The 16,364-nt window shown below is 35.3% G+C and overlaps 1 pseudogene; it reads left to right on the forward strand.

Moving 5' to 3' along the window:
* Nucleotides 1-4,604: 4,604 nt before the first annotated feature.
* LOC120294830 lies at nt 4,605-10,235 on the forward strand (annotated as a pseudogene).
* Nucleotides 10,236-16,364: the final 6,129 nt, after the last annotated feature.

Genomic DNA, 16,364 nt, shown 5'->3' on the forward strand with positions numbered 1-16,364 from the left:
GGTTAAAGATTCTGTTAAGTGGGAATTAGTAATACAGGATGAGTTAGACTCACTGAGAAAAACAGAACTTAAGTGTTAACTCAATTACCATATAGGAAGAAAGCATTGTAGAATTTGTGGATATATGGGTCAAAGAAGAACTTGATGGCAGGAAAAGGTACAAAGCAAGGTTAATAGTAAAATTGTTTCAACAAACACAAGGAATTGATTACATAGAGATTTTTCTCCAGCTGTGAAATTGACTACTATCAGGTTAGTATTTAGTATTATTGTTATTAAGAATTTATATTTGGAAGTGCTTGGATGTTAAGATTGCATTCTTTTACGGTAATTCGAGGATATTTACATGATACAACCAAAAGGTTTTCAGGTTTCTAGAAAAGAAAATTATTTCTGTAAATTGAAGAAAAGCATATATGGCTTGAAATAGACTCTTAGACGGTGGTACAAAAAAAATTTGACACTTAGTGTGGTAACGAGTTCACTAGAAGTGATATAGATCACTGCTATTACTTTAAAAAAATTGATAGTTGCTATATTATTTTGCTGTTGTATGTGGATGATATGCTCATCGCAAGATCTAACATGAGAGAGATCAATATATTAAAGCAGCAATTGTCAAAAGAGTTTAAGATGAAGGACTTGGGCGTTACAAATCAAATTTTGGGATGAGGATCACGCGGATAAATTCAAAGGAATTTTAAAATTATATCACGAAAATCACATTAAAAGATGCTAGATGGATTCGGAGTTTAGAATGCAAACTTAGAAGTACTCCTTTAGGAAGTTATTTTCAAGCGTCAAAGAAACAGTCGTCGAAGATAGATGTAGAGCGAAATATATGGCTAAGATGCCTTATGCCTTAGCTATTGGCGCTTAATGTACGCTATGGTATGTACTCACCAGATTTAGCTCATGCAATGAGAGTCGTGAGCATACATGGCCAATCCAAGAATAAAGCATTGGGAAGCTATAAGGTGGTTATTAAGATACCTCAGAGGTACTTCAAATAAGTCATCATGTGTTATGAAAAACGGTGTAACTTACGAGGCTTTGTTGATGCAGATCTTAGTGGTGAATTGATAATAGGAAGAGCATCCCGAGTTATATTTTCACCTTAAGTAGCACCGTAATCGGTTGGATGTCTAGAATTCAAACATGTGTGTCTCCCAACCACTAAGCTTAGAGTATGTTGCTATATCTCGAAGCTAGTAAGGAAATGATTTTGGTTGAAAAAAATTTCTCTGAATGAGATAGGTAAGGAGCAAGATAACAATGTTATTTTCTGACGATTAGAGTGCTATTTGTCTTGCAAAGAATCCAGTATTTCATTCAAGGACAAAACATATTGAGTTAAAATATCATCAAATTCGTTAGTTAATAGATAATAGGACTTTGTCATTGAAGAAGATTCTTGGTGCAGAAAATCTAGCAAATATGTTAATAAAGTTGTCACCATTGAGCTTTTGAGATTGTGCACGCCTCGCTGGCCTCCATGGTAAGTAATAAGGGAGACCGTAATCGGGACACTGGCTACAAAGATAAAGACTATAAAAGATTATTACTATTTTTTTTTCTTAAGATCAGCCTTCAAGTAGGAGATTGATGAAGTTGTGGACTTTGATAGAGGAAAATAAGGTTCAATGGTAGAAACAATTTATTTTAGGTAGTTACCCATCCTATCATGTTAAAGTAGATGATAAGATTTTTATTGTTGCTAATGGCATGCGTGTAATTTCCATATGAATTATGTGTCCTAAACTCCGCTATATATAGAAATGATATCTTTTATGACTGTAACGCTAAAACTGGGTAACCCCAAAACTTGTAGCACTGATGCTAATAGTGGAAAGATTACCTAGTATGGCACCATGATTTTTCTTTTTTTCCTGATTTTGGAAAGGGTTTTTCACATAAAAAATTCTTACTTGTTTTCTTCTATTTTTTCTCTTCATATATTCGTTGTTCCTAACATGGTCGTGCCAAGGAGCATGCAATCGGCCAACGGTGGGTGGCGAGTGGGCGGGATGCGAGAACGAGATTGATGAAACACAGTGAGGTGCGACGGAGGAGAGGCAAATTTAAGGAATATTTAGGTTTTGAGTTGATTATTCGTAAAGCCTAGGCATTTAAGTATACATACACACACACACACGTACCTTGTATCTCACTTTTTGATTTCTCCTTGCCATCATCGACTATTACTTTAATATTGCAGTACATTTAACTTTAAATGGAAAAATAAATGTAAAATGACTAAATAAAAATAATAACATGGTAAAGTTAAAAGAAAGAAGTTAATTAACAGTTTCCACTAAAAGTGCATTCAGCGAAGTTCCACAGCTGGAACAGAAAAAGAATTATTTCTCTCGTTTTCTTTTGCTAAAATTTGAATAAACTGTTTTTAAGAATAGCAAAATGTTCATTTTAAAGTGACTGCTTTCTAAAATGAATTAGTATAGCAGTTAAAAAAAGAAGAAGAAGAAGAAGAAGAAGAAAATGTCAGTATTTTATTTCGCCATTCAATTAAAGAAATCGCTTTCATTATTAATTCATTATAACGTCATAGAATGAATGAAATAATCACACATGCAGGTAGGGCGTGCATGAAAAATTAATTTATGATAACCAGACAAGGCCTGATTAAGAAGTAAAATGAAAGGATTTCAATCCCTTCAATAAGATTTCATCTTTGGCAATTTTTTTCTAACCTTATAATGAAAGATACATGTTACTATCACTTCTCATCATAATAAAAATAATTCAATTTCAACTTATTTTATATATTTTCGTTGATCTTCGATTGAAACGCAACATTTCAATTATATGTATACCAAAACTTTCATGAGCTCATATCATAATCATTGAAATGTTTATATATTACTTTTCCTAAAAAAGTACAAAGGAGTAATATGATCGTAGATGAGCCATTTTATCAAATCTTTTGACAGGGTGGGGGGTATTTAGCATACAAGCTTCTATTCATTATAATCAACGTAAACACATGACAGTATCATTCTATAATCTTCCTCCAGTAACATCAATTCCGTAAATGCTTATGAGAGAGTGTGATAAATATTTATTATATTGTCAAAAGTCGGAATTAAGGGAATGTTCTCTTATGTATCCGTCAAGCGACACTTAACTTTACCTCTACAATTGGTACGTATGTAATAAGCGATATTGCATAACTGCATCACATGACCCATAATTGAGATCGAGCCATGAAAGCCTTCAGGTCCATTTATTGAAAATGAATTTAAAATAAATCATTTAAGTTTGAGACGACATTAAATGCTTTTATATAATTAATGGAATGATAATATTGAATATTTTTATATAGGTTAGAAATTAAATTGAACATTAACAAAAAGTTTGAAGACCATATTAAACAAACGAAAATTCATGAACCAAATTTCATATCAAATTATAATTGGGATACTATGTTGAACAAATTTAAAAATTCAAGATCATATTACATATCGAGTCAAATTTCAAAAACCAATTGTACCTTTTGCTTATCTTGTGAACGAGTTCCGGAGGGACGTCCATTAAAAAAATAATAAATTCTACGGTTTTCAATATACTTATTATTTTAGTGCACCAAAATCATATAAATACTTGAATTTGTGAAAAAGTAAACCGTTGAAACTTCCACCCGTCATTCTTCCTCGTCTTTTGCCCCCAACCGACGGCAAGCCCTGTCTCTCTCTCTTCCCTGATTCCCACTCAACTTTCTTTTTCCCCGAGAAAGAGAACAAGAAACTTTTCTCGAGAAAATCGGCCAGAAAATGGGCCGAAGCCGGCCGTCCTGACAACCGAGCCCTAATTCGCCGGCGCCGGAGGACGATGAGGTCGACCCATGAAGTGTTCTCGAAACCTCATCCACCCGATCTCTAGCCGCCGATGGAAGCGAAACCGAATGCCACCGCCGCCGCCTCCTCCTCCGGCCCGAGAGCTCAGGGAGACCGATCCGCCCCCCGGCCGAAGTTGATCGGAGTGGGAAGATTTCGAGCCGGAGCTCGCCCGGCTCGTCAGTCTTCCTGCGCCCTCGAAGGAGCTAAGGAGAAGAAGCAGGTCCTCCATCGGAAGCCTCGAGTCGCTTGTTCAGGTATGGTCTTGATGGGCGATGTCAAGATTGTGAATGGTCTCCTGTCTTTTTTGGGTTCGCCATCGAGTTTTGGAGTGATGGGTTTTGCTTTTCTTGACGATACGACCCGTGGTGTTTGTGGCGAATTTAGCTCAGTTTTGCTCTTTCGCATCGATTGAAGTTCGATAGTCTCGGCTTAGCTAGCGGAAAATTGATTCTTTGTGTTGCATTAGCGGGGATGCGATTATCGAGAGCTTTATTACTGGGGCCTTGGAAAGAAAGGATCGGTGTTCCTTTGTGGAGAAATCTCTATATGGCATGAAACTTAACTTGATTGTATAGGCTGCTTCTGGAGACCTAACTACTTATCTCAGACTTGCTTTGTTTGTGTTCATGCCTGTTGTTTGGAAATTGTCGCTGTGTTGATTTTTGCATCGAGCTTTGATTGAATAGCCCGCGTGCTAGCGGTTGGAAACATATTTACAGGTTAAAAATGAGTCTTTGAAGATTGAATGAGCTCGAAGAAATGCGGGAAAAAATGGAAGGTAGAAAGCTTGTGATGCAGAACCTGCAAAAATGACGAATTGGTTGTTGTAGAAGACGCTAAGAGGAAAGAGGAAGATCTTGGTGCTGAAGTTAGGTCATTGTTAGTTTCAGGCATGCCTCGGTAGCCCGGAAACGACTGCAGGTGCCACTTTCTACTGCTATTTTACTATATTCTCTCGTGCTTAAGTATTTTGTTCAGAATTTGTAGGTTAAAAAGATTATAGGCTTTTAGTCATTATAAAAGGCTTTTTTAGTTGTCCTGATGCTGTACTTCAAAATATGAAGGGAAAGGGAATCTACCATTCTTCAAAGCCTCTGCTGGAATATTTTTGAAATGCTGGTGTGTCCTCATGAAAGATTGTGTGAAGGGCTTTTATATTTTCCATCATCTTGAGTCCAGAGGTTCCCACACTGCGTTTTTCATGGCCTATTGACTTTGGTGTGTCTTTCATGCCTTTTTTGATATTTATCATATTAGGGATGGTTTCTGGAATTTCTGTATTGATTTTCTTTGTCGCATCTAAGATCAATCTGCGGCCTGCCTGTACACATCTGAGGACCATACAATATGGCCTTTCAAATATCTCTCTTATCTCCTATGATTCTTCTTTTCTTTTGAAACATCTTTTGGTTTGAACTTATGTATCCAATGTGGTCAAATAGCGCTGCATAGTCTGGCTTCTGTTTTATCTGTACTATCCTGTCTATTTCTGGGCTCATGCTTTGCTGCTTTCCAGATATATTTTGATAAAAGTGAAGATTCATTCTCTCTTCCATCCGTTAGGACAGGCTTTATCTAGATTCAGCATTTCTATTATAGTAAGTTTGACTTATCAATATTTATTAATGAGGAGGTGCATCATAAAAGAATTTTTTATGCTGGAAATTTCTTGACCATTACAAAGCCAATGTGTTCTTTTTGACTAAAATGAGAAAACGGCCGCTGTTAGATTGTAATTGATGAATCAGTCATCGTAGGATTGCTGTTTCACGTTCATTAGCTGGCACCAGGCGTCCTTCATCTTAGTTTAGGCAACGTATATAATATTTTAGTTTTTCCTTGTTTTTCTCCTTGGTTTCTCTCCTGTTTATTTAATTGCATACTGTGGGTATATTTTTTCATCCCGCTAATGTGGTCGGCACTGTTGCTGCAGGAATCAAATAGGATACTTGGGCAAAGGGGTTATGGCAAGCTCAAAAATTTGCAAAAGATGCTAAGAATGAGGCAGCAGTACATGGTATCATGTTTCAGTGTTCTATCCTGTTAAAAATTTTGCTGGACAATCACAAGAGCAAGAACTTGAATCGTTTCCAAGTACTACTAAATCAGGTAATAGACAGACAGTTACGAGATTCCTTTTAATAATTTGACGTATTTGATTAAAGAAAACCGTGCATTTGGCATTAGTTGTCAATTGTGTGATTGAATCATGAGTTTGTCAATCTCAAGAGTGAAAAGGTTTCTAGTCAAAGCCAAAATTGTAGCCTTAGGATGGTAAGGGACTACAAATTTTCAGGTTAACAATTTTGACTGCTGATTGATTAAGAAGACATGCATAAAGACACGATCCTTTTTTTTTCTTGGAAAACATAAGTTTGGAATTAGAGCTGCCAAGTTTATTACACAAGTTCTTACTGTTTCAAGGGTAACTCTCATAAGGATGTTCTCTCTGAGTTCTTATACAATGTATTTACAGAAATTTTCAGATACATACAATCAAAGTTGCTTTGTTTTCATTATTTTATTTTATTTCTCCATGCTCACCTGGGATGAGCATTTATTATCCAGGTAAGATTGTGCAATGGATAAGCTTTTCTGGCCTTAAGAGTTCCACTGTTGTAGTGGCCTTTTCTATTTTCACATGATGTGCTATTCTGGCCTACTCGAGCTGGATCTTTATCTTTAAACTAAACTGGCTCAACCTTTTTTATAGCTATATCCTGTCAAGGTTTGTTGGGTAGATGGTACCGTTTTTACACTTCTATGTAGGGGATAATTAAGTGATACTATTGGAACGAAAGCTTGCTGCATAATCACTCCTGCCACAGGCCATTTAGTTTTACAGGTAAACAAGTTGACTGGTTTGCATAAAGGAACAAAAAAGTGATACCATGTTTTCCAATTGCTACCTACAGAGCTTTGGTTTTCTTTTTGACAACATTACAGAATAAGTTCTTCACGGTTGGTATTTTACTTCTAACCTCTAGAATTACGGATTTAACTTAAAATATTAATCCCTGAGTGGCTCTTGCCAATTTTCATGTAAGAACCTTAATTGCCTTTCCCTTCAAGTGACTATTATCCATCACTGTTCTTTGGTCCAAGCTCATTGCAGATCTTTACTTTATCAAGTTTAGTACCCTGGTCCAGATATTCTGGCTGTAATGGTATTTAAGAAAGAGATGGTCTCTTGACCCCAGATAAAAGCATTATAAACCAGAGTGAAGATATTCTTCCCTGTTTTACCTGGAAGCTATTAGTAACAAGTCTATCACAATACTTAAAAGAGGTTATGAAGCAATCGAAAAACCTAATAACCTTATGCCATATAACCCTTGTGTTTTAGTTCACTTCAGATTGCACATGTTTGAAACAGAAAATTGGCCATTTGCAGCTGGAATCTGAATAGCTGAATCAGAGACATGTGCATGTTGATGCAGACCCTTGATTGATTCTGGAGCAGGTCTTTCAGATCTTTTCTGGGGCAGGCTAAAACTAATCTGAATATCTGATTACAGCAGAAACTTTGAAATGGTGCATATCCAGTCAGAAACCACTTTGTGATGATAGCTCTGGAAAATTGCTCACCAATATGCCTATTATCAAGCCATAAAATGGTTTGTGTTGTTTCTTATATAGGTTATACTGTGATTGTGAAAAAATCTTTTAATCTGCCCAAGTTTCAATTCCTCCAAGCATCAATCACCTACTTGAGCAAATAGACTTACATATGTATCCTGCACAATCTGGCTTTATCCACTCTTTTATTCTTCAGCTTCCCATTTTTTTCTTTCCGAGGACAATTTCTGTCCACATGTGATTCTGCTACCATGAGCATCTACCTTGACAGAAAAAAAGCTTTATGTATCTGTTCAACAATCAAAACACCTACCCTGGTAGGATAAAGATATTACTTCAGTAATTAGCCAAATTTTACAGAACTGAATTCATGAGTTGTAGTCTGCCTGTGTACGAGCTATTGTGTCCAGTTAAAGATTCTGGCAATACTCTCTACTAAAGGCTTCCATTCTTCTTTAGAGAGTTCTGCTGGCACTTAAGGCACAATAAGGTACTTCACACGAAGCTTTCTGTTGAAGTATTATCCCACATTGCCTTAGGGTCCTAAATGCTCTTTATATTCATGTAGTCTCTCTCCACCTATTAGTTTAAGCTTTTGGGTTAGACTTTCTAACATCGTATCGGAGCCAGTGTTATCCCTTTTTCATGAGTTTGTATGATCAAAATTCCACGGGAATGTGTTTTAAAATTTCATGTGCTGCTTGTAATCTGGCTTGCACATGAGAGAGGGTGCTGATGTATTATCCCATATTGCTTGACGTAGGGTCTAAATGCTTTTTATATTCATGTGTTTCTCCTTCCACCTATTAGCTTAAGCTTTTGGGTTGGACTTTACTTTCCAAGAGAAAAGTAACTGGTGTGACCATTAGGCTAATAGGACTAGGAAACCCACTAAAAACAACTTTCTTTTCTCTGGATTTAATTTAAGATATGACTTGCAATATGATTTGTGGACTCTATCGAACAAATCCAAGATCATCATTGGTCAAGATCATGGTCTTTTTAGTGAGTCAATGTGAACTAGGTCTGTTTTAGCACAATCACGATCACATATCTGTTCCATCTGTTTCCAACTTTAGTTTAGATTTAATCTTTCTTTTGACTGTGTTTTGTATCCACATCTTAGCAGATGTAGGACTCAAATGTTCCATGATGTTCATGAGCCTAACCTTTGATAACTTGTTCTGTTTCTTCATTTCTAGGCTTGCGTCAGTAGTTTCTGACCTTTAGTTGTATATAGTTTCAGGTAGCTCTGCTGGTTCTAAGCCTGTAAATCTTGAATCCTTGACGATTCTCGGCCTGCAATTGACCATGCTTCCATTTACAAAGATGAGTTTCTTTATGGATAAAAAAGAGGTCCAGAGGTCTGCGACTGCTTTGGCATATGTGGGGCATGTAAGTTCTTTCTTCTGGATCAACCTTATATTGGCACTTCTGTATGCGCGTGTGCGCACATGTGAGTGGGTGGTGAAAGAGAGAGTTGGGGATCGGAGAGTTTGATATGAGAAATATCTTTAAAAAGGAACTTCAGTCACACTTTTCCTTTGTGATTCAGTGTTTTTTGTTGAAAAAGCAGAATGCAGCTTATGCTGGAGAACTTTTTGTTTGCTTTAAATGTTATTTGACTTTGATTTAACTGTTGCCTTTTTCTAATTGCAGGCCGTTTCTCTCATAGCTTCCTACTTAAAACTTCCTTTGCGTTATCCTTTGCGTTTAGGTGGATCACATTCCTATATAATTGATCATGCCCCTTCTGTAGAAACAATGCCAATTGATTCTTCATCAAGTACTACCCTACCTTCAAACATGAAACCCATAGAGTTTCCACTATTTTTAGAAGGTCAGGATACGACAAGAGCAGCTTATGCTGTATTCCTCTTGAACAAGGTATACTTAATTTGCTCTACCACTGGACTGCTTATCAGAAAATTACTGTAAATGTAGCATATTTACCATATGGGGTTTTCTGCCATTTACTTGCAGCTGCAAAGCTTTTTGGCTTGCATCCTTACTGAAGATACTCTGAAGCTTGATTTCATGCACTACGCCTTTAAAAAATAATGGAGTGTGCTACTGCATCATTATATGTTGACTTTGTGGGTAGATGCTTGTTTTAAGATGGACTGCTATTTCATATCAGCATTTGGACAACTATTTATCATAGCATGTTGTGCACTTTTAATCAAGTCCAAATCTGACAAACTTTCTTCTATGTTCATTATACAATCTAGGTGGCTCTCTACATCGATATTGCCTTGGTTCTTCAGTGTGCTTTGGCACACATTTTGCATTACACATACATGTGATTTGTCATGGACTTGTAGTGGCGTGCTAAAAGATTTGAGATCCAATTGTTGTTATACCTTTTTCTCTTTGTTCTCCTGCATATTTCTTATATAATCTTCTTGTGCTGTAGGATCTAGAGCAGCTATTGAATTTCATCGGTCTTAAGAGCTTAGGACCACGCTATGTATTAGCTAATCTGAAGGAGCTTCTCAGGACTATTTTGTCTGCAGATTTCATAGATACATGATTACATCTTGTCTAGGTTCTCTGTAAATGGATCATGTGTGATCGAGGTGCATATTTTTGCTTGCACGCCTCACCTTACTGCTTTTTCCCTTTTTTTCTTTTTCTTACAATTGATGAGCTACACCTTGCGGATTTAGTATGGTCTACTAATCATGGAGCTTTTAGAGGATTGTATAGATTTCTGACAGTTAATTCTTTCGACCTTGAAAGGTTGGTATACGGAATTGTAACTTCAGCAAAAAATGGAAAAGTCTTTTAACCCAACGATTCAGTTGTGCCAATGTAGATGCATTGTTATCTTATATTTACTCGAGCAATATTTTGTTCATTGCAACTATTGCTATTGCTGTTACCATTTGTCATCGTTAAAAACGATCTGAATGTACATGACTTGGGGTTGTGAGAAATCGACTTAACAATGAACTAGAACATGATATATACAATGACCACTTCTCTTCTGATGGGTAAGTGGACTTTTACTAGCTCGAACTTGGAAGTGCAGGAGATACCACTTCATGCTTTCCGGCTACAAGCTCATGTGGCGCACTTACCACAAAACCAGGCATGCCAATTCCTGCGCAGAGCTCTATGATGTCTCAAGTGACTCTTCCATCAAAATTAGGATCATCTTCAATCCTAGTCTTGACAGTAGACTCAACACTGCATATGCAAGCCCCGTCTCGAGGTGACAAATTTTTCGCCTTCCGAACATGCTTCCAACTCTTTTCTATCCCTAGCTAAATCATAAGGACAAGCCACCATCACTAAATTACATATTACATTGGGCGAGGACAATTAAAACAGAGCTGAAAACCAATAAGCCAAAACCAGGGCAAAGTAACCCAGATTGATAATTTAATTTGGTGTTAGGTTTAAAATTCATTTACTAACTTATCGACATACATATACACACACACTCACGTATGAAAGTGTACTTTCGGGGCCTAGAATATTATAGAAAAAAATCGCGATCATCATCAATTGACTTTTAACTTATGCTTTCAAGAACATTACATAGATTACCCCATTATTTTGATGATTACCAGTGTTATCAGGTGATAATTCAGTTTACTGTCCTTAAATTGACAAGATTCAGTTCCTGAATATTCACTCTCTACATCCTCATAATCATTTTTCGATCGCCTACTCATGATCTTAATTACGTTACGTGGTTTAGTTCGATTTGTCAGCACTTACACCACGCACGTTTTCCTTCATGGTTTCACATGATGTTTGTTCGATGGATCTCATGACTCTTTCCAGTGGTTGTCGAAAACTTTCCTTTGGTCGACATTGGTAAACACCATACGGCGCTATACTTTCCCCTTTTTAATGCAATTGTGAATTGACTCATCGACAACAGTTTCGAATATAACCAAACAAGAATCATGAATTATGATTTGCATCGTTTTATATCTCGGTTTGGCTTGAGGTTGGTCGAACATTTCATGTGAAAATCATCGGTATTGATCGAGAATGCATTCCAAATAAAGACCGGACCGTCCGCTGAATGGATCACCCAAAAGCAAGCGTCAAAGAAGAGAGCAATGGACGAAGTGGGCACACTTGTTTTTAAATCTACTTTCTAATGGTCGTGAAGAACGTAGATAACATATTATGCCTGTGGGTCAACGCGAATCGTCAACATCACTTTGATTAGATCAATGCCAGCAAATCCAAAAGTGCATTTCGCTTTCTTATCGTCTCACGGGTTGATAAAACTCCGTAATCATTTCAGAATAAATTCAATGTACATTCGTTTTCTTATATTACGTAAATCACTTAGTTTTTGCCTCGCCCCTCGGATTGCTCTCACCCAGGCCAATTCGGCTTGCCCTCGCCAGGGCAGGCACTAGCTAGTGGCTAGTCACCAGCAAAAGGAAGAAAAAGAAAGGAGAAGGGAAAAAAAGAAAGAAAGAAAAAGAACATAATAAAAAAATGAAAATTAAATACTAAAATATTATTAAAATGATCCATGTCAACGCCGGGCGGTGTTACATAAGTCTCGCTAGTATCTACATTAGCAAAAAATCCGACTACAATTAATTGGAATGACTAAATTGACACAAAATCATAAGGTTTAAGACTAAATTGGCACTAATTCAAAAAGTTTCAAACAAAATTAGTATAATTAAAATGTTTAAGACTAATTTGACAGCAAGTCAAAAGTTTTAGGACTAAATGTGCACAATTAAAATGTTTATGACTAAATTGATACAAATACAATATGTTTAAAACTTTTTGGATTCTTTTCCCTTGCCATTTAATGACTAAATCCACCTTTTTTTTTGTCAGTCATACTCTATTCCTACTCTACACTCACTCGTACTTTGCCCCCGTCTCGTGTGGTCGGGAGTCGAAACCCACTCCCGAAACTTACGCGTCTCTCACCCCATCCCCACCGAGAATGCGGGGATTTGAACCTCCTCTTACTCCTCCTTTCACGCCATACATGCACTTTGGCTAATTTACTAAATTCACCTTATTTGCATAAAAATACAACATTGCCCTTAATAATTCAAGGCTCACCTTATTACCATCCCTTATTGGCTCCCGACACCTTATTATTACATTGGATTGATTACATTAACCTTTGCGGTCCCACTTTTGATGTAAGATTATTTTTTACCTTTTTTCTCCCCTTATTATTGGCTCCTAATATCTTCTCTCACATTGAAATAACTATATTATCCATTACTATTCACGCTCTTAATTGAATATTATATCTTATCTTTATTTCTCTTCTTTTTTTTCAATTTTATTAAACAAAAACTTACCCACATCACTTTCACACAACTTTTTTCTTTCACCCTTGCCGATTCATCCACACCCATTATATTTCAACTTTTCCTTCATGTTTGTCTTCTTCAAAACTTATTCTCCACTATTATAACCAAAGTACGTAATGTATTGGAGTAAAGAAATGTTAATTTTATCTGCAAATTGTTTACTCTATTTCCACATATTATCATCATGATAGTGAATTTTTCGACTTCAAATTTGGTAGAAATTGAATATTGTATGATGTTTGCATCATACACAATTTACTAAAATATTATCCTCTTACTTGTATTTAAATTACTTTTGAATAATTCTTTCCTAGTATAGAAAAAGAAATATAAAAATATTAGCAAAATAGTTATTTGTTGCCAAAAATAATAATTAGATAGCTATCCATCAAATATTTTTGAAAAAGAAGGGTACCAATTTTATTCCAAGTTGAGAAAGAAAATGAAAAAACCAAAAAAGAAGAAATAAAAAGCAAGCTTTTTTAAATCAATAGTGGACCCCACATTTAATATTGATAAATATTATTTGAGAGGGGTACGGTAGTTTGTCTTAGTAAAATTGAAAAACAAATGAAAAAGAAAAAAAGGAAAGAAACAATTTTAAATTTAGAGTGAAGTTCGCAAGGGGTAGTATAATCAATTCAATATAAATGGAGGTGGAGAGCCAATTGCTGAGTTGGAAATAGCGTGAACCTAATTCAATTGCAAAGTGATTGTCTAACTCCTTCTTTCTTCTATCTTTTAGTGTATTCTTAAATATCTCTATTACGTTTTACATGTCTTATGCAAAAGTATCTCGTTAATGATAAGGAAAAAGACAAATTTTGATACAATAAAAAAAATTAAGTCTTTTTTTTTTCATAATTGCTCTTATATTAATTTATCTATTCTTTATCTCTCTTTAACTTTTTTTTTTTTTTTGTCAACTTTGTCTCTCTTATTTCAAAAAGCTTACTTTATTGGTCAATTTTTATTTTTAGTTTCAATAGTCTAAAATATATATCATGTCTCTTTACTAACTTTTTTTATTAAAAAATGTATCCTTTCCTTATTGTTGGTGAGATATTTATGCACAGATGTAAGATGTTATAGAAATATCTAGGAATACATTAAAACATCATGTACAATTAATATCTTTTCATAAACACTTTATAAATAATATTAATTTTTGTTAATTCAAAAATAATGAGATTTCACTGGCATTTCAAAAATTATTTTATTTTATGCAATGTTATGATTTAATTAAATTTCATTTTTAAATTTTCATGTTGAAGAATGTAATTGTAATTTTATTTTGGAAAATCTTCAAGCTTTTTTTTTCTCCTTCAATTGATCATCCCACTATATGTATATGAATATGAGAGAAGATTGATAAAAAGGGATTTGACTGTGGTATGTACAAATAAAAAGTGAAAATTTATAAACAAATGATCGCGTTTAAGAAATTGTTTACGTCAAATCTTTTTCTAAATTCTACTTGACAATTTATCCACAAATCCACTCCACAACGTAGAAAAGTTTTAGGTTTCTTGAAAATTTCTGTTTTCGAAAATTAAACTTTTTGGAAGTAAAATCTAACAATAATAATAATAATAATAAATAATAATAATAATAATAATAATAATAATAATAATAATAATAATAATAGTGCCTATAACATACATGAGAATCTTTGTCTTTTTTGATAACCGCATCCAAGCATAGGATAGATATACTAAATAAAAAAAGGAAAGTAAATTAATTTAGGGTCATCGCTTAATTGTAATTGAATAATTGAGGGAAATTCTATTTTCTTAGCAAAAAGCAAGTAAACCCAGCCTGCTCGTTTCACTTTAAAACGAACTAAGCCAAGAAAAATGTTTTCCTTTATTAGAAAAATAACCTTAAAAGTGAGGAAAATGTCTTCCATTTTGAAAGTGAAAACATTTTCCATAACTTCTTCCACCTTACTTCTTTTCACCAAATGCATTTTCGTTTTTATTTTTATGCTTTATTTTTTTTCTTTTTTTAAACCGAGTTTTTAATTTTCTTTTCTTTCTTTTCTTTCATTTTCATCTTCGCCGGTCGCGCTACCAACATGGCGGCCGCCGACGCTGTGCCACAAGCCACTCCAAGCCTGCCCCAAGCTAGTGAGGCTCCGCCAGCCCACCCAGCAAAGCTTGCTTGCCCCGAGCTTGCCGAGGTTCATCGGGTCTACCGGCCGGTGAGCTCGCTGATTTGGTAGTGGAACTCAGCTCCCGATCCAAGCGAGCCCAAGGCGAGTAAGCGCCGCCAAATCTAGCAAGCTCGCGGCTCGCCTGGATCGGCCAAGGCTTGAGCTCGCTGGATCTAGCAACCACTTCTGGCCGACCGTCTGCACCCGACATCGCCGCCATGCGGCAAAAGAGGAAGGAGGAGGAAGAAGGAGGGGAGGGAAAAGAAAAAGAAAAAGAAAAAATAAAATTTCTGATTTTTGAAAATACAAATAATTAACAATTTATTTAAAAATATAAAAAAAAATAAAACTAAGTTTTTGGTCAATTAAAAATATTAAATTTAAATTTTTTATATTTCTTCTCAAACAATAAATTAACTAACGAATTGTGAAAAAAAAAAATATTTTTTACTTAAAGTTCAGGTTCTAGTCCAACACTGAAAATAGTCATTTTTTAAGAAAATGATTTAAAAATATTTTTCGAAAACGTGATGTTGGAAATAACTATAAAATATTTCGCACCTTGAAGCGAAATTAATGGAAGTCAGAATGTAAAAAAGTCCAAAGAGTAGCAACCAGACAACTTCCTCGCCGTCCTCGTTTCCGATTCCTCTTTCTCTCTCTTTCCTAATCTAAGTCAGAATGTGAAAGTCCAAAAAGTAGCAACCAGACAACTTCTGATTCCTCTCTCTCTCTCTCTCTCTCTCCTAATCAAAGTCAGAATGTGAAGTCCAAAAAGTAGCAACCATCGACAAAAATGGTAATGCTGGCTTCTTCAACCTTTTTGCATTTGGCGTTTTCTGGCCAAGCACCAACTACGCCCCCCGCTTCTTTAACTTTTTTTCTGCATGACGACAATAATCTCGTGACGGGCTTTCTCACGTGATAAAGCCACTCTTTCTCCCTCCCTATCCAACCGCAAACTAACCCATCATCATAATGATTTTCGACCCCTAACTCCACATCTTAATTATTATTTGTATGTGTTTTTGGGTGTCGGGGGATTACCCAACAAAATCATAAGCCTATTGATTTTTACAAATTCAGTCATGAACCTGCCTAATTTTGTTAATTGTAGTTTTAAACATTTTTTATGTTTTGCCAATCAATTTCATCCGGCCAATTGAGAATGCTCATCATTATACGTGGCATGATCGGTAGTGATGTTAATAATTTTTATTAATATCTTATTTTTTTCTTATTAATTTATTCTTTCTTCTTTTTTGCTTATGGTGATTGTGATTTACAAACCAAACCAAAATGAACCTCTCTAAAATAATAAATATTAAAATATTATTAAAAAATATCTACTTTAGTGCCGGGTCATACCATACAAGATAGCCAACATCCACGCAATTTTTTTGAAAATTGGCCGAGATGGATTCATTTAACAAACATAAAAATGTTAAGGAT

Source organism: Eucalyptus grandis, chromosome 6, assembly GCF_016545825.1.
Source record: "Eucalyptus grandis isolate ANBG69807.140 chromosome 6, ASM1654582v1, whole genome shotgun sequence".
NCBI classification, from domain to species: Eukaryota; Viridiplantae; Streptophyta; class Magnoliopsida; order Myrtales; family Myrtaceae; genus Eucalyptus; species Eucalyptus grandis.